Source organism: Rhinopithecus roxellana, chromosome 3 (assembly GCF_007565055.1).
Source record: "Rhinopithecus roxellana isolate Shanxi Qingling chromosome 3, ASM756505v1, whole genome shotgun sequence".
NCBI lineage: Eukaryota > Metazoa > Chordata > Mammalia > Primates > Cercopithecidae > Rhinopithecus > Rhinopithecus roxellana.
In genome coordinates, this window is record NC_044551.1 from 168,213,063 (window position 1) to 168,232,425 (window position 19,363).

General features: G+C 48.5%; 1 long non-coding RNA gene across 1 annotated transcript; it reads right to left on the minus strand.

The window, feature by feature from the left end:
• Window positions 1-647: 647 nt before the first annotated feature.
• LOC104670142 lies at window positions 648-4,803 on the minus strand. Its single transcript, XR_749100.2, has 4 exons — window positions 4,672-4,803; window positions 4,499-4,590; window positions 1,540-1,596; window positions 648-1,092 (listed from the first exon to the last, which is right to left on the minus strand). It is a non-coding gene; the product is annotated as an uncharacterized LOC104670142 (long non-coding RNA).
• Between the last annotated feature and the right edge of the window lie 14,560 nt (window positions 4,804-19,363).

The window sequence follows — 19,363 nt, forward strand, 5'->3', positions numbered from 1 at the left end:
ATGAACCAGCCAGCTGTGGTGAACACCCAGTGGAGGTCAGCAGAAAGGAGAGATGTAGGCCGTCAGTACAGTGTGGCCAGTCACAATACAAGGTGGGATACAGGGAATTAAGAGCTCCTCAGTGTCTAAGTAGCAAACCCCTATTCATTTTTTAAGGTCCAGCTCCAAAGTCCCGTCTTCTAGGAAGGCTTTTCCCAGACCCTGTGTTGGAGCAGATGCTCCTGGTGCTCCCTAAGCCCCTTGGCCTTCTGCTGCCACTGAACTCAGCCCACTTGTTTGTCTTTGCCTGGGTCCTTGTGCACCTCTCCAGGCAGCCTGTGAGCCATAGGGCCAGGAGCCCTGTCTTATTGTATCCGTAGCCCAACGGCCCAGTGCAGGGCTAGACATGGCAGGTTTTACTGGGTTCAGCTACTGACTTCTCCCTTCCTTGGCCTGCTGTCCTCCTCTCCAGCCCCCTTCACTTGCTCAAGTTGCAGGTTTCAGGCTGACTCTGTCTCTCCTTTTCACACTCAGGTCCCCAGACATTTCTTTATCTTGTTCTGAATTAATCCTTCCTCTTTCAAGGGAAGCTTGGGGTGGGGAAGTGACAGCTTTCTCTTGGACTGGCCAGTAAAGTTTAGATGAAAGGCCAGAAAAAGGTATCCAAACTCTTAGCATTCTTTATTCCTCAGGCTAGGCCCCTCCTTCCCTCCTTGCTTTCTCTGTCTTGCATTGCCACCCAACCATACTCCCTTCCCAGAATGTGACGGATTCCTCATGCCTCTGCACCTCTGCACCTGCTGCTTTCCTCCGCCAGAGATGCTGTTTCCCCACCATCGCTTCCTGATGAAAGTTGCCACACTCTGTGAAGCCAGGTACCCATGTTACCTTCTCAATACAGCTCCTCCCATGTCCCCTTCCCCATCCCCAAGCACAACAAATCGCTCCCATGGTGCTCTGTGCTTCCTTGGCTGTAGCTGGATCCCATGGCATTCTGGTGGCTCATCCATGGTCACATACTCTCAGATGTGAGCTCCTCATCACCTGGGTCAGGGAGAAGTCTGTGCCCCATCTCTCTTTGTTCTTCCAGTGCTCAGCACAGAGCTTGCCACACTATAGAACCACATAGATGATTGTTGCCTTGGGTGGCTGAGGTCTTAGGCAAGGGAGTGAGAAGGAGTGGCCACCCTTCCTGGTAACAGCACCTTATTTGCCTCTGGGGAACCATCTTCCCCACTTTCCATCCATGTGGCTTGAATGGGACTGACCGAGATGCAGGGCAGGGCTTATGACCTACGGCAACCTCATGGGACAGTGCATCCCCTGACCTAAGAGACTGCTCAGTGGTGGGCATGTCACCCAAGCCTGGCCCATGAGACCGTGGCAACAAAATTAAAGATGAGCTTGGAAATTGAGTGGAGGGCAGATGAGGGCAGGAGAAAAAGGATAAACCAAAACTAGAATCTGTGCCCTTATAGTGTGTCCATGAAGTCTAAGATATTTGACAGAGTCTGGCCACACTCATGGCTCTGTGTTTCCTAGGGACCAAAGTGTTCTTACCTCACAATCTGCTCTTGTTGTGGGAGGATCACGATTGGGCCTTATGGTTGGCAGCACCTAGAGTCGAAAGAAGCAAAACACGACAGTGAGCTGCGGAAAAAGAGCATGCCTTTTGGAGTCAAACTATCTGAGTTCAAGTCTTAGCTCTGCTACTTACTGGCTGCACACAAGTCCCTTGTCTCCCTGATGCTTGGTGCCTTCATCAGTGAGACATGAAAATTGATTTGTAAGATCACTGTCACAAATAAAACATGCATGCAAATAGCAGTTAGTCATCTACTGCAGGGATTCCGTTGTAATTCTGTGTTGGTAGTCTGTTACAATCATCTAAGGTAGGGGATGTGGAAGTGGATGAGGAGGCTTAAGCTGTGGTACGGAGAGTAAGAATGGAGAGGAAGATAGAATAAATATTATCCAGGGAATATTAGTCCGAAATCTTCTGCTTGCAATTGACAGAAACCCCACTTGAAAGCATGCTTCACTGGGCGCAGGGGCTCACACCTATAATCCCAGCACTTTGGGAGGCTGAGGCGGGTGGATCACAAGGTCAGGAGTTTGAGACCAGTCTGGCGAATATGGTGAAACCCCATCTCTACTAAAAATACAAAAATTAGCCGGGCATGGTGGCACACGCCTGTAGTTTCAGCTATTCAGGAGGCTGAGGCAGAAGAATCTCCTGAACCGGGGAGGCGGAGGTTGCAGTGAGCTGAGATCGAGATCATGCCACTGTACTCCAGCCTGGGCAACAGAGCAAGACTCTGTCTCGAAGTAAATAAATAAATGAAATAAAAACGAAAGCATGCTTAAGCAAAAAAGAATCAGTCCACACAGCCGAAAAGTTCAGAGATGCATGGCCAGGAGGCTGGGTCTCTGCCTAGTACCCCGTTATGGTCCTGCTTTCCTGTAGGGTGACCTGATTCTCCACTGTGCACATGGAGGCTCCAGCTACCTCAGGTTGGCATATTTGCACAGTGAGCACTCCCTACAGGAAAAGAGAGGGGCTCCTCCCCTAGCATTTCTTACAAAAGTCTTGGAACTGAGCCTCAATGGCCACTCTTCCATCATGCTCCCATCCTAGAGCCCATGGTGGGCATGAGAGATATTCTGATTGACTGAGCCTGGGTCCTTAGTGCTGGGGGCAGGGGGGTTGGGGGGGCAGGGAGGAGAGAATCCAACCTCACCTTAACTACACAGAGTGAGAGTGGAGAAGGGGATCTCTGGGGTGCTGTCACTCAAAGAAGTGGGGTATACCAGGCAAATATTAAAAAAAACAGGTGTGTCTTCCAGGAGTTTAGCCATCCAAGGAAGGTTTGGAAGTGGGAGGCCAGGAAATCAATGGAGTCAGCATTAACCAGGTGGTTTTGAGCTTGTGGTCCCTGTCTTTGGTCTCCAGCAGGCCTCACAAGCATGACTCAGTGGTGAGGCTGCCGCACATGTGGTTTCGAAACCAACCTTTCCCCGTGGCCCCAGCACTGGGTTGGCGTGTCCCTGGGGCTGGCCCCAGTGCCTGCCTGGAAATGCCCTCGGTTTGGGCCCTGCCTGAGTCTCTGGGAAGGTCTTTGATCTCCTCACCCCAGCTCTTCTATTGGCTTCCTCCTCACCCTGGGACTAAGTCTGGCAATTGCTCAGAAAAAGGCCAAATGCCACCTTGCAACTTGCTGGGTCATCCTGGAACAAGTGCTGCTGGGGCTCCCTGTCCCTACCCAAGCAGAGGAAAGGTTCAGGACAGTGGGCAGGTGCCCCCACCCCCAGAAACGAGTAGAGCAGGAGGCTGGGCCCAGGGTGCCAGCGAAGACCCTGGTCAAGTGCTTATCTATAGTGATAAATGAGGTCATCATAGCTGCTAAGGTCAGTCCTCCTCGGGCATGTAAATAGCAAATAAGCTCATGCTTGGAGAATACCTTTTGAGAGAGGAGGCTCCTGCATGCCGAAGATCCTTCCTGAGCACCTTTTGCCCTCCATGTCCGAGCTGCACACTGGAACAGAGAGGTGAATAAAATGTAATCCCTACCCCAAATTGCTTGCCAGCGATGACAAGAGACAGACAAGTAGCAATCAGCCCACAGTACAGTACACAGAGTCTGTTTATGGGAGGACACTCTGGAGCTTGGAAAGTACAGAGGAGACATAAAAGGCACAGCCGGGGGACAAGTGGGAGGGACCCAAGGAGCCAGGGACTAAGCTGGCACCTGAAGTAGAAAGCTGGTGGAGTGAAGAAAGGAGGGAAAAGGCATCCATCCTAGGTGGAAGCAGCATGTGCAAAAATGCAGTGCTTGCTTAGGGGGCTGTAAGTGGAGCCCAGGGCACCAGCAGAGGCGATGGGAAGAGGGGAGATTAGAGGGAAAGATGGGACCAGTATTCGCAAGTTCTTTAACTGGCCCAGTGTCAAGGTCTGGTCCAGATTCATTCCCTCCAGTCCAGATCATTTTCTCAAAAACAATTAAACAGAAACTCACGGAGAGCAAGTATCTCCCTCCACAGGAAATGGTCTTAGCAAGGACTCGGCACTTCCTGGGAAAGCTGAAAGGATGTGTGACTTTCTGGGAAACCACATCCCAATATTTCCTGCATTCAAACCCCCAGAGCCCCCAAATCAGGCTCGTTTCTAGGAAGTCAAATCAACAGTGGAGGTTTGGACTGTAGCAGCAGCCAGGTGGGAAGACACAAGACACACAGCCCCTGCACACCCAGGCTGGCTGGACAAAGCGGCCGGGCAGATGCACAGGTAGGAAAGCCTGCAGGCGCTGGAGGTGCCCCCAGAAGAAAGACAAAACCATCTCTCCTTGTCCCCTTTTTTTGTTATTTGAAACTTATCATTTAGGGGAAGGTAAAGGCCATATGGTTGTATATTCCCAGCTGTGTGACCTTGGGACTTTCAGTTTCCTCAGCTGAAAAGGTGATGTGAGAATGACCCTAGGTCTAGCAAACCAAGCACCTGTGTGAGGAGATGCCCACTCACTCTTTTTTCCCAAGACCCTCCTCAGCAAAGCCCAGAGGTGCTCTCTCTCCCCACGCTGGAGACCAGCATGCTCTTCAGACAGCAGACTCTCCCTGGCAGGGTCATAAACCAAATGTCTAAATATTAAAAGTTTTAAAGCAAGCTAACAAACTGCTAGATAAAGTATGTCATACCTCCTCACATGATGGCAGAGCCTCCTGATGACCTAGAAGGCCAGATCAGAAAGACTAGACTCCTCGGAGTTTCACACTGGCATGCAGCAGCTACTTTCCCCATTCTCCATGTTTTCCTGCACCGAGAGAAAACCAGATACCAGGCACTCAGTCCACGCGGCCAAGCTCTACCCAGGTCCCCCAAGCAGCTGCCCTTTGACCAGCCTTCAGGGCTGGAGCACCCACTGGCCATGTGGTCCACACTAGGGAAAATGGGAGAGGTCCAGGAGGCCTCAGAACTGGGCATGGGCATTTGGACAGGGAACCCCAGGGTCCTGGGAACCCAGAGTGTCCTCTGGAAGGGAGGCATGTGGGTTCCAAATGGGCATAGCCCTTTGTTCCCCAAGACTCCTCACTTGCAGTGAGGGGCAGTGTCTGAGCAAGACCTTCTAAAATGTAGGGCCCAGGGCTGGAGCCCCTCTTGCCCTGATCAGAGGGTGCTGGACAGGGAATCAGAGATGCAAGAATGTTAGGGTTGATTTTTTTTTTTTTTTTTTTTTAAGACTGAGTCTAGCTCGGTCACCCAGGCTGAGTGCAGTGGCAAAATCTTGGCTCGCTGCAACCTCTGCCCCTGGGTTCAAATGATTCTCCTGCCTCAGCCTCCTGAGTAGCTGGGATTACAGGTGCTCACCACCACGCACTGCTAATTTCTTTGGTGTGTATACTTTTAGTAGAGACGGGGTTTCACCATGCTGGACAGGCTGGTCTTGAACTCCTCACCTCCAGTGATCTGCCCACCTCAGCCTCCCAAAGTGCTGGGATTACAGGCATGAGCCACCATGCCCGGCTGGAAATCAGCTTTTTGATTTTGCTATTTCCAAGTGAGATCTGAAGTAAGGCCCACAACCTCTCTGGCCCTTAGTTTTCCCCAGAATCAAACAATTTAGTCTCTGCACTTCCTTCTGGCTCTGGCCCAGGGTCCTAAAGCTGCTCCTGCCCTTCCTAAGGCCAGTGGGTATGGGCCATCAGCTTTGTCAAACCTTTCTGCCTGGTGCCAGCACCTCCAGGGCTACAATCAGCCTTGGTATTTAACACCCGGACTTCCCTCCCCAGCAGGCCTGGAACTGAAAAGCAAGCAAACGCACGCAAACCTTTTATTTCTTTCACCTGTGACCTGGGATCATGAAAGCTGTGAAATCCTGACAAGGCTCACCTATATTGGTGTCCAGGTCTTCCAGGCAGGACGGGCCTCCATCAGACCTGTTCACAGGTCTGGCTGGTTCTCCCAAGCTGGGTCCGTCATCAGGATCTTTAAAGAAAATCAATGAATGAAGCAAAATGGAGGACAGAGGGCTGCTGACTTAGTGCTGGGAAAAGCTGGTATGGGCCTGTAGGTTCTGCAGTGTTCAGAGACAGATAAGGCCTTAGGCTGAATGTGGGGAGAGGAAGGGGACCAGAGGAAGAGGGGACTAATTATTACTGCTTAGTGAGTTTTTCCTGGTGCCATAATATGTGTTGCTTTTTTTGTTTTTTTCTTTTTTGAGACAGAGTCTCGCTCTGTCGCCAGGCTGAAAGGCAATGGTGTGATCCCAGCTCACTGCAACCTCTGCCTCCCAGGTTCAAATGATTCTCTTGCCTCAGCCTCCCCAGTAGCTGGGACTACAGATGCGCAGCACCATGCCCAGCTACTTTTTTATTTTTTATTTTTGTATTTTTAGTAGAGGTGGGGTTTCACCATGTTGGCCAGGATGGTTTTGATCTTCTGACCTCGTGATCCACCCGCCTTGGCCTCCCAAAGTGCTGGGATTGCAGGCGTGAGCTACCGCGCCCATCTGTGTTGCATTCTTTTACCTCTATTTTCTCGGTAATGTAAGGATGTCATAGACCAGTGAAATCCTGTCCTTTCCAAGGCCTCGATTTTGGGAGTCGATGTAGGACTGCTCGCTTTTTATCTTGCCATGGAAAGACAGTATAAAGCAAATATCCACTCAATTGTTGATTCAGTTGACAAATACTTATTGAGGGTCTACTCTGTGCCAAGCATTCTTTCAAGCCTTGGGATACAGCTGTGAACAAGGCAGACAAAACTCCCTGCCCTCCTGGGAAGAGCCAGACCATGGCCCAAGCAGGAAATAAATCAGAGGTCAGATGGGCTAAGTGCTATGGAGGAAAAACAGGTCAGGCAAGGGGGAAAGGCACACTGTGGGTGGATGGCAATTTTCAATAGGGTGGTCAGGGAAGGTGTTCTTGAAAAGGAGACGTGTGAGTTAAGTTCTGAAGCTAGTGAGGCAGTGAGTCTTGTGGGTGGGGGTGGGTGGGGGAAGGACTCTAGGCAGAGGGAACAGCAGCACAAAGGCCCTTAGTCCTTTCCACTGAAAAAATAATCATCAAAGAAGGGAACTGGTGAGGTGGCGCATGCCTATAATCCCAGCACTGGGAGGCCGGGGCCAGAGGATTGCTTGAGGGCAGGAGTTCAAGACTGTCTCTAAAAAGCATAAATTAGCCAGGCCTGGCGGTGTGTGCCTATGGTCCCAGCTACAGGCTGAGGTGGGAGGATCGCTTGAGCTCAGGAGTTCAAAGCTGCAGTGAGCTGTGATTGTGCCACTGCACTCCAGTCTGGGCAACAGAGTGAGACCGTTTCTGTAATAAAAATAGAATAATAATAAAGGAAGGATATAATCACAGAATAAGGGCCAGTCCTTCTTAAGGGAGGGCAATTGGTGACCCAGTACGTTGACATATATACACATACATAGGGAGATACATTAATTTGTCATTAGTTTATGCTGCATAGGGTAAGAACCCGTCCCAAGTCAGTTTTCGTCTGCAGACCAGCATGTGGCAAGTTACTGTTACTGCATTTTACAGGTGAGGAATCTGAGCCTCAGAGAGGGAGTGGGCTTTGTTCGGCATCATGACAGCTGAAGCCCACAGGCTAGGATTTGAACCCAGCTCCTGGAGACACCAGGGCCTTTGCGCCTGTCCGCTGGCCATTCTGGCCTGCTTCACAGCCACGCCTCCTGGCCCCCGCTCCAGGGCTCCACGACTACTGATTAAAAGAACAGCTTTGCCATCTGGTTTAACCTGATTTTTCCTCCTCCTTTTTCTTCCCCAAACCGCATGCCCAGGAAGGAGGCTGGGGCAGTATGGACGGCATCTGAGCTGGGAGGACGGACGGGGTGGGCAGGCGGGCAGGGCCGCAGACTGCTCCTTTTGGGAGATCCATAGGCAGCTCCCGGCGCTATGCCTGCTGGGGTCTTCGTGCTGGCATTTGGCCCATTCAGGAAGTCTAGGTTAGGTGTGGCCCAGAGACAGCGTTGCCTCAAACTGACTCATGCCAGCGAGCACTGGCTAGCTACCTGCTCTGTGCCCAGCTCTGTGCTGGGAGCTTTGTGGGTTACTTCACCGAAATGAACCCCTTCAACAGCAGTGAAACGTAGGCAAGAGACCCATTCATTTGTTCATTCATTCATTCCCACGTTCTTTACACCAAACTTTGCTGAACACCACTTCATTCCAGAGGACACTGCCTCAGGCTCTGCAATGGGCCAGGCATTGTGCCAGGCACTTGTGTTCTTATTTTAAAAGGTACTAAATCAGAGGATGATATAGAGAGAAAGACTTTGAGGTCCATAGAGGAATTCGATCAGAGGAGACGTGGGGAAGTTTGGAGAGGAGGTGGGATCTGGGCTGAGCCCTGCAGCAGCAGAGTTTGGGGTGGGGAAAGGGCATTCAGGCAGGGGTAACAGAGGCCAGGCAGCAGGATAAAGAAGAGTGCGTTTGGGAACAAAGTGTTGACTGACCCTCTGGAACAGGGTTACCCCCACAGGACAGTGGGGAGAAGGGTGGTTAGGCAGGAGGCTGGGAAAGTTGGTTCCTCATCTAGTCTTTGTAAGTGGCTCCCAAGGCCACCCACCAACCTCTCTGACCCTCAATTTGCCATCCTGTAAATCAGATTTAATGACCCGCATCCTGCCTGTGTTATAGGGAGGTTTTGAAGGTCAAAGGAAATGCAGAGACTTTGTTATGCAGAGAGAGAGAGAGAGGTCACTTGACCCTGGTTTTGCTTCTGTCCCAGGGGTGTGTGGGCCCCTGGGTTTCAATGGTTTCTTCAGGACTGGCCTCCAGCCACACCTTGCCAGCCCTGCAACCCCCACCCCAGGTGCTCCTGAAGGTCAAGAGTGTGTCCTGCTCATTTGCATCCCGTGCATGGGGTAGGTGGTCAGAGCCCAAGTCAAGGAGTTAGCTTAACAGCAGCCTGATCCCCATTCAGGTGCGCATGGCCCCGGCGGCCTCTGGCAAATTACTTTCATCTCTGAGCCTCAGTGTCCTTATAACAGGGCTGTTGTGAGCTGTGGTGAGCAGTAGGTGATACGGAGCTTGTGTTCAGCCCCTGTGAATGACTTGCCGGGACTGCTCTAAGCAGGGACCTCACCTCTCTTCCCAGGATATCCTGGAGCAGGAAGGCTCTTGCTGGTTCAGTTCCCAACTGACAGTCAATTACTCACTCGCTCACTGTGTTCACTCACTCCATTCACCCACTCCTTCAACGAATGTTTACTGACCACCTTCCAGGCACCCAGCACAGCACTGAGTTCTTTGTTGTTGCAATGTTTAAGACAAGGTTTTTGACCTCAACAGAGAACTTATAATTGAATTAAAATTGGCAGGCAACATGTAATTATGTGCCTCCTGGATGGGGCAGGTGGCAGTTGACGGAGTGCAGAGAGAGAAAAAGACACAGAAATGGTTAGGTTGGAGTAGGGTAGGGATATGCGTCAGGAAGACCTCTCAGAGGGTGTGGCCTCCAGCAGAGTCTGTGGAACTCAGGAGGGCGGGGAGTGGAAGGTGGGCATTCCAGGTAAGGAAACTACCTGAGCAAAGGTATGGAGGGAGGCATGCATGTGGCCATAAAACCTGCTTAGCTGGAAGGAACGGGTGGAACCTTGTTGTACAGGTGGCCAGGGCTGGGCAGCAGAGGGCCAGGAGACTGAGTACTTCCTGCAGCCTGGATTCCAGGGTGTTGACAGGAGGAGGCTGCAACACGAGCTAACTCAGAGGTTCTGAGGTAGTGAGGTGGGAGGGTCAGTGATGGGCTCTCCTCCCTGCCTGGCAGGCCTCCTGCCCCTTTAGATAGGACACAGGGTGGGAAGAGCAGAGCTCCTGCCTCTGATTCATTGTGTAGGTCAATACCCAAGTAGAAGTAGGTCACTATGTTTCTCAGAGCCTTGGTTTCTAAACATGGAAAATTGGAGTGACTGGGCCAGATGGTCTCAATTGCTTTTCCAGCTCTGGGACTCTAGAATTTTGCATCTGCCATGGCAGACCTACCCATCCTGGCTTCTCGGCAATCACCCTCCCCACCAGCCGCATGGTTAGCTTGTGTGCTCATGCTTGCTTCACGTGATCCTTCTCCTCCAACCTGACTCTGGAAGATTCCTGACCCTGGAGAGACACACTTCACAGCCAATCAGACGAATCCTTTGGAGAATTTAAACCAAGAGATCCAGGCCCTGGATCAATTAGATAGTGTTAGCCCTTAGATGCAAGATTATAAGAAGAAGAAAGACTAGTGTTTGTTGAGCTTTATTTCATTCTCACATCAACCCTGCAAAGTAAGCTCTGTTTGTATGCCCATTTTATAGATGATAAAATCAAGTTTAATGAAGGACCATGTTTGTCAGATTATGGCATGCAGCTGGTTATGATGCATCCCAATTCTCCAAGAAAAAAGTTTAAAGCAAAAATCAAAATATTTAGCTTTTAGTATATTTTAAGCTTAGTGTATATTAATACACATATTTAGTATAGTTGAGTATAGTACATATTATATATACTAAAAAGATACTAAAAGCTAAAGATTTCCATTTTTAATATATATACTAAAAATAATTGTAAGATATCTCTAGAGGAACCTATATTATTTTGTTTACGTAAATACCTATACCATGGACTGAAATTCCAACAGGAAATTCCGAATAAGTTCTACTAACTCTGAAACGAAATGTTTCTTGGAAACTGACACTGTAGATAAAGAATTTAAGGAGTGAAGTGAACATGGGTTTTATATATTGGGAAGGACCTTCCCTGAGATCTTTCGAGCCTGTATCTACCGTTAGCGTCTGTTGGTTGACATTTTCAGCACAGGCTTCTTCTCGGCAATATGGACACACGGGATATATCGGTGGGGAAAGGAGCGATGTGGATGTAGTTTGTCTGCATTGCTGCAATTTGGCTGCAATGCTACTCCACCGGCACCTGCAGTAACAGAGTTCCATAGACAGAATATGACCTGGGTCTTTATCACTTGACTTTCCTGCCTCCCCCACAGGTAGCTGAGAGCTGGACCAGATCTAAGCCCAGTACATTAAAATCCCAGGTGGGCTGAAGTTGTGGAAAAGCAAGAAGAAAACACTCAGAGACAATGCAGATCTGCAGAGAGGGTGATGGACATGTGATCGGATAGAAGCAGGGCAGCACTCCAGGAGCCCCCGAGAGACGTGGAGAGGACGCTTTCGTTCTCCGGAAGCCCTGCGCACTGTCTGCAGCCCCAGTTGTGAGATTGCTTCAAATCTTGATGGCCAGTTCCCATTTATGTAAACTTTTCTGAGTAAAAGTCATTTCTAGCAACCAGATAGTCCCTGATAAAGACCTCAGTGTTAATGATGATGTCTATGTCCTACTAATTAAGACCCTGGGATATGCATCCTACTCCATAAACTTGACTACATAAGAAATGTTACACTATTTTATTTCCCTGAGGTCTAATTAAATCTGACCCTGACTCCAAGAAGCAAGTACTTCTTGCTGAGGTACCTGAAAAATTGATGTCAGTTGTGAGATGAGATGGGGGGCACCTCTCTTATTTTATTTTATTTTATTTTATTTTATTTTATTTTATTTTATTTTATTTTATTTTATTGAGACAGGGTCTCACTCTGCCACCCAGGCTGGAGTGCAGTCGTGCCATCGCAGGTCACTGCATCCTCTGCCTCCCAGGTTCAAGGGATTCTAGTGCCTCTCGTGAGGATCCAGTGAGAAAATGGACATAAAATCCAAAGTGGAGTAGCTTGGGACTACAGGTGTGTGCCACCACGCCCAGCTAATTTTTGTATTTTTTAGCAGAGACAGGGTTTCACCATGTTGACCTGCCTGGTCATGAGCTCCTGAACTCAAGAGATCCTCCTCCTGAGCCTCCCAGAGTGCTGGGATTGCAGGCGTGAGCCACCGCACCGGGCCCAGGATCCCTCTTCTTCTGGGCAGTGCACCATCTCTGAAGCCCCCACCTGAAATAGGTCTTCAGTCCAGCCTCGCAGACATGGCTACTGCTGATTTTCTCCTCATCCCTTCTGTGGGGGCCTCTATAGTAGGCATCTATTGTACTGCTGTGCCAGGGTCTAGCCTCCCTGAATCAAATGTGCCACTCAGCCACTCCAATTGGTCACTGAATTTTCCACCCCCGCCCAGTCCTGGTCAATCTCCCTGTCTCATTGCACTCAAAGGCACTTGACTCTCTCCCTCCCCTGCAGCATAGTAACTCAAGTTCAGGCTTTTACTCAAAGCCAGAGGAGGCAGCCTGTTGTTGAGTGCCTTCTAGGTAGCATGGGGCTAGTTTGTACTGGAGGAAGGAAGACGGAGTATAGGAGCACAGAAAGGAAAGGCAACACCCCACTGGTCATCATGACAATCAACTAGGGTGTTCCTAATGGCCATAGTACCCACTGCTTCTGGAAACCTCTCTTTTCCAGAAGGCCCCAGTGGCCATGGAACCATGGAACGTAGATCCCCCACTGACATTTGAGTGGTTCCTGAAGTTATTGCCTGTAGCGCGAGATCCATTTGCTCCCAGCAGTGAAAGATGGAGAGGGAGCAACTGGGTCCTAGAGCCGGGTGGTCAGTGTGAGGCTCCAGCAGGATCCTGGCGGCTGGTGGCTTCCCCCAGCCAGCTTCTCCGAGAGCTGCCCACTGCTATTTCTCCAGGATTCTTCCTTGGGAGTTGCTCTATGATCATTTTTATTGGATGTGTCAAAATCACTTTGTTTAAGCTCAAATCTGATCTAGGTTCTCTGTTGAAATAAATCCCAAACGTCTCAATGCAGACTTCAAGGCTCTGCAAAATTCAACCTCACCCTAAATTCAAGCCTCACCCTTTCTCGCCTCACATTCTCTTTGGGCTCCAGAATCACATACTTTTTATTTCTCTCTTCTCCTGGCCTTTGGTTATCCTGTGTCCCCTGCCTGGCACTGGCACACAACCTCCCCAGCAGGCTCTTTGGCTGACTCCAGAGCCATCCTTCAGTGTTGTAGGGTAGAGGGAACAGTGGCTTTGAGGTGCCCAGGTCTGGAGTCAAATGCCTGCTCTGCTACTTGCTGGATGTGTGATCTGTTGTTCTCTGAGTCTCAAGCTTCCCATCTGTAAATTATCACTAAACCAACTTCACAGGTAGCTAAAGTGAGGATCCAGTGAGAAAATGGACGTAAAACACAAAGTGGATGTCAGCATAAACATCTGTCTCTTCCATTCCTTCGACAAATATCCCCTCTTTGCACTCTACCCCCAGTTGAATAAAAGCAGAGTGTAGTTTATGTAGCTTAAGAGGTGACTGACAGCTAGATTCTTGGTCAAGAGATTGAGTGATAGAGAGTTTGAAAGTGACAGGTATCATTTGTTAAGACTTACCATGTGCCCAGCACCATGTGGATGCCCACAGATGTTACCCTGCTGAGTTCACACATCCCCTGGCAGGGAGGAGGTTTTTCCATTGGTCTGTTTTTATGAACATGACAACAAAAGAGAGGGTCAATGAGTTTAAGTGACTTATCCAATGTCACTGCAGTTAAAACACACACACACATCCACACACATGTACATATGTACACTTATTTTTTATTTTTTTTCAGACAGAGTTTCACTCTTTTTGCCCAGGCTGGAGTGCAATGGCGTGATCTTGGCTCACTGCAACCTCGCCTCCCCAGTTCAAGCGATTCTCCTGCCTAGGCCCCCCGAGTAACTGGGATTACAGGCGTGCACCACCACGCCCGGCTGATTTTTTTGTCTTTTTAGTAGAGACAAGATTTCTCCATGTTGGTCAGGCTGGTCTTGTACTTCTGACCTCAGGTGATCCGCCCGCCTCAGCCTCCCAAAGTGCTGGGATTACAGACGTGAACCACTGCGCCTGGCCCATATATACACTTATATACACTCTTCCACCCCACATTCCTTCACAGTCTCACACATACTCACACACTTATACATACACATATGCACTCTGTCTCACACACTTTCACACACACACACATGCGAGGAAAAGGATATATGGGAGATTGGACCTTGGTTGGCTCAGAAAAAGCGAGAAGCCATGAATAGCAAAAAGAACGAGTAACACCCATCCAGTCCTAACCAAGGGTGGCAAAGCAGGCTGAATGCAGGAGTCCTGGCTCCTATTCCTAACACTGCTATGCTGAGGAAACAGTTTTGGGCATGATGATGCTGTTGTCTCACTGGGGTTTAAGGGGCCGCTTTCTCCCCTGAAATGCTCTTCCTCTTCACAGAAGTCCCAGATTATCAGAGGCTGGCAAAGAACATGTGCCCAAAACATGGTGGTGAGTTTTTATGAGGGAGGGGAATACCCCTCCCTTGTCTCAGGACATTCCAAACCTTCGCCTTATCTGACTTAAGCAGCACAGACACGCTCTGGTGGATTGGTGGAATACTCCTTGGATTCCTACATTTAACCTTGCCCTCCCAGGCCCTGTGGCTTTGTTGATTGCACACACACCTTTCGTTTCCGTGGACCACAGGGTACATGTTACTTTTGGAAATTTTGTATTAAATCTGACAAATAAATGAAATTTTTAAAACACTGCCTGTGAATGTGAATGCCTGTGAGCATTTTAGTGTCTCAGACACGTCCTCACTTAGAAGTGGTGATTAGGCTTGTGCCCAACAGGCTGGGCCATCTGCGGTGTTAGTCATCCTACATTCAAAAATGTGTGTTGAGGCCGGGGTTCAGTGGCTCTCGCCTATAATCCCAGCACTTTGGGAGGCCGAGCCGGACGGATCACCTGAGGTCAGGAGTTCAAGACCAGCCTGGTCAACATGGCAAAACCCCAGTGCTACTAAAAATACAAAACTTAGCCGGGCATGGTGGTGCATACCTGTAGTCCCAGCTATTCAGGAGGCTACGACAGGAGAATCACTTGAACCCAGGAGACAGAGATTGCAGTGAACCGAGATCGAACCACTGCATTCCAGCCTGGGCAACAGAGCGAGACTCTGTCTCAAAAAAAAAAAAAAATGTTTGTTGAGCACCTAGCACGAGCAGGACACCGTTATGGGCCTGTGATAACAATTGCGTGCCAAACAGGCAAGGCTCCTGTATCCAAGGAGATGACCGGAGAGAGACAGAAAACAAGTCAGCAAACAAAGCAATGAGCAAAATCATTTCAGGCAGTGGTGTGTTAGAGACACAATACAAAAGCTTGTGCAATACCCCAAAGGATTGAAAGCAGGGACTCAAACAGACACTTGTTCACAAGTGCACATAGCACTGTTCACAATAGCCCAAGGGTGGAAACAAGCTTCCCGTTCATCAACAGATGAATGGATGCACAAAATATGAGTATCTACATTCACCTTTAATAAGAAAGGAAATTCTCACACAGGCTACAACATGGATGGACTTTGAGGACACTACGCCAAGGGAAATAAGCCAGTGACAAAAGGACACAAACCGTGTAATTCTGCTTATATGAGATTCCCGGAGTAGTCAAATTCACAGAGACAGAAAGCAGAGTAGAAGTTACCAGGGGCTGGAGAATTATTGTTCAATGAGTATAGAGTTTCTCTTTGGCATGAAGAAAATGACTGGAGACAAATGGTGGTGATCGTCACACAACAATGGGAATGTACTTACTGCCACTGAAGCATACACTTAAAAGTGGCTAAAAAGATACATTTTATATAAGTATGTTTTACCACCAAAAAAAAAAAAAGACTTTTCTTTTTCAGATAGAGGCTCCCTTTGTTGCTTAAGCTGGAGTGCAGTGGCGTAATCTGGGCTCAGTGCAACCTCTGCCTCCCGGGTTCAAGTGATTCTTCTGCCTCAGCCTCCTGAGTAGCTGGGACTACAGGTGCCCACCACCATGCCTGGCTAATTTTGTATTTTTAGTAGAGATGGGGGTTTCACCATGTTGGCCAGGCTGGGCTTGAACTCCTGAACTTGTGATCCGCCCGCCTCAACCTCCCAAAGTGCTGGGATTACAGGCATGAGCCACCGTGCCCAGCCAAAAGAATGACTTTTTTTAAAAAAGGTTGTGTGCTAGAGAGTAACTGGGTGGAGATGGAGAGTGAGTGAATGCACCTGAGAAGGCCCCATTGGGAAGGGACATTGGAGCAGAGTGGAGGGAGGTCAGGCAGGAGAGCTAGGTTGCAGGGAGGCAGTTGCATGTGGGGCCTCGAGACCAGAGCAGGGAGCATGACCCTTATTCTAAGCAGTGCACAAATTACAAAAAGATGTAGCTGTGGGGTCACATAATCAAACTGACGCTTTTAAAAACTCCTTCAGGTCAGGCATGGTGGCTCACGCCTGTAATCCAAGCACTTTGGGAGGCCAAGACGGGCGGATCACTTGAGGTCAGGAGTTGGAGAGCAGGCTGACCAGCATGGCAAAACCCCATCTCTACTAAAAATACAAAAATTAGCAGAGTGTGGTGGCTCATGCCTGTAATCGCAGCTACTCCGGAGGCTGAGGCAGGAGAACTGCTTGAACCTGGGAGGCGGAGCTTGCAGTGTGCTGAGATCACACCACTGCACTCCAGCCTGAGAGACAGAGTGAGACTGTCTCAAAAAAATAAAAACAAAAATAAAATAAAATACAGGCTCCCTCGAGCTGCTGTGGAGCAGAGATTGCCAGGGACTGACCATGGGAGCTGTGGGAAGGTGAGTGTGGGAGTCCAGGAAACAGGTGAGGCCCATCCCCTTCCATGTCTCAGTCCACTTACCCCTGCCTGGTCACATGTTGGATCAGCAGGTCACATATTGGGAAAGGAAGATGAGGAAATCAGAGTGTTGAAATCTACTGTGCCTGTGTCATGGCAAAGGCTCTGCCCTGTTAGGGAATGGGGCGTGGCCCATGCTGCCCCTTGGACCTAAGCCTCATTCACTCAGCTTGCCATGGGAGATACTGGCACAGGGGTCTGTGGGCAGGGGCCAAGGGTGGGCAGGGTGGTGGCTTACAAGGGCATCGGCCTGCGGGTCAGCAGAGCTGGCTCAACCCCAACACTGATGCCAGCCGCACGCCTTGAGTGAAGGAGCTCACCTCCTTCAGTCTCAGTTTCTCCATCTGTGAAAGGAGGATAATAACAGTTCTTACATTGCAAGGTCGTTGTAAGGGTTCAACAGGATAATGTATGTTAAGCTTTTAACACTGTATCCAGCTCAGGGTAAACTCTCAGTAAAGGATAGTTATCATAGTTGTCATCATCATTATTTTACTATTCTAGATCTAAAATATTTACTCCATCTGCCCCGGGCACATTAAGATCACAAGACCTTCTGAACTGGTAAGTCCCTTTGATTAATGAGGTTGGCTACCATCTAATACTCTGGGAGCATCTTGGGGGCAGGGTTTGGATCTTCTTCATCATTCTCTTCTCCTTCAAGTCACACAGTAGGCATTCCCGTTTATGGTGACTGCACATCTTGGTTTTTATGGATAGCACTCAGAATTCCTGGAGTTACCTGTTCAGCGTCTGTGTTTCCTGCCAGAGGTGCTCCATTTAGGCGGGACCACCCCTCCCTTGGCCATTGTTGTGTTAATAGTGGACAGGTTAAGAATCCAGACTTGGCCAGGTGCAGTGGCTCATACCTGTCATCCCAGCACTTTGGGAGGGCTAGGAGGGGGTATTGCTTGAGCCTAGGAGTTTGAAACCAGCCAGGGTAACATAGGGAGACCCCATCTCCGCAAAATATTAAATATTAGCCAGGTATGTTGGCATGCATCTATAATCCCAGTGATTTGGGAGTCTGAGGTGGCAGGATCACTTGGACCCCAGGGGGTTGAAGCTGCATTGAGCCAAGATCACACCACTGCACTGCAGCCTGGGTGACAGAGTGAGATTCTGTCTCAAAAAAAAAAAAAAAAAAAAAAAAAATCCAAACTTCCAGTATACAGTCATCCCTTGGTATCTGTCTGTAGGATATTGGTTCCAGGATCTCCTTCAGATAACAAACTTCAAGGATGCTCAAGTCCCTGATATAAAATGGTTTGGTATTTGCTTATAACCTAGGCACATTCTCTTGTATACTCTTTTGACTTTTTTTTTTTTTTTTTTTTTGAGGCGGAGTCTTGCTCTGTCACCCAGGCTAGAGTGCAGTGGTGTGATCTCGGCTTACTGCAACCTCCGCTTCCCAGGTTCAAGTGATTCTCCTGCCTCAGCCTCCCGAGTACCTGGGATTACAGGTGCATGCCACCATGTCTGGCTCGTTTTGTTTGTTTGTTTGTATTTTTAGTAGAGATGGGTTTTCACTATGTTGGCCAGGCTGGTCTGGAACTCCTAACCTCAGGTGATCTGCCCACCTTGGCACCCCAAAGTGCTGGGATTACAGGTGTGAGTCACCATGCCTAGCCTCTCCTGTATACTTTAAATCATCTCTAGATTACTTATAATGCCTAATAAATATAAATTCTATGTAAATAGTTGTTACATTGTTCAGGGAATAATCACAAGGAAAAGTGTCTGTGCATGTTCAGTACAGACACACTTTTTTCCTGAATATTTTACATCCACAGTTGGTTGAATCCATGAATGCAGAAACTACGGATACCAAGGACTCACTGTATATCCAAAATAACTGAAAGAAGGGACTCAAACAGATACTTGTACACAAATGATCATAGCAACACTCTTCACAATAGCCCAAAGGAGGAAGCAACCCAAGTGTCTATTGACGAGTTGATAAACAACATGTGGTATTTCCATACAATGGAATATTATTTAGCCTTAAAAAGGAAGAAAATTCTGATACGTGCTACAACATGGATGAAAATTGAGGCTACTATGCTAAGTGAAATGAGCCAGTCACAAAAAGACGACTGTGGTATGATTCCACTTCCATGAGTAGTCAAACTCAAAGAGACAGAAAGTAGAATGGTGGTTGCCAGGGCTGGGCGAGGGGACATGGAGACTTGTTGTTTAATACATATGTTTCCGTTTTGCAAGATGTAAGAGTTCTGGAGGTTGGTTGCACAACATTGTGAATATACTTAACACCACTGAGCTGTACACTCAACAATGGTTACGATGGTGAATTTCATACTATATGTGTAGTTTTTTTTAAACTACAGTTTTAAAAAAGAAAAAGAATCTGGACTTTTGAGAAGGGAAGCCTGGGTTACAACCTGAACTCTGATATAAATGGAAAAAACAACGTTACCAGTCTTGTGGGGTGAACGTGAATCTTGCATGAGATACTAATGTAAAATCCAGTGCCTGATACGTGGTAAGTACTTAACAAATGTTATATCTTTGCTTGTATTATCATGAATGCTCAATAAACATCTGTTGAAATAAATGAATGAAGCAAATGTTTAAAGAGGTAACAGTACTCACTCTTCAAAGGAGGCTTTGTGTTGGGAGCTATTGTTGGGTCTCTTCAGTGCTAAATCCAGGAGTCCCTTCTTGACTGTCGGTGGCCTTTGTTGCAGTTCTT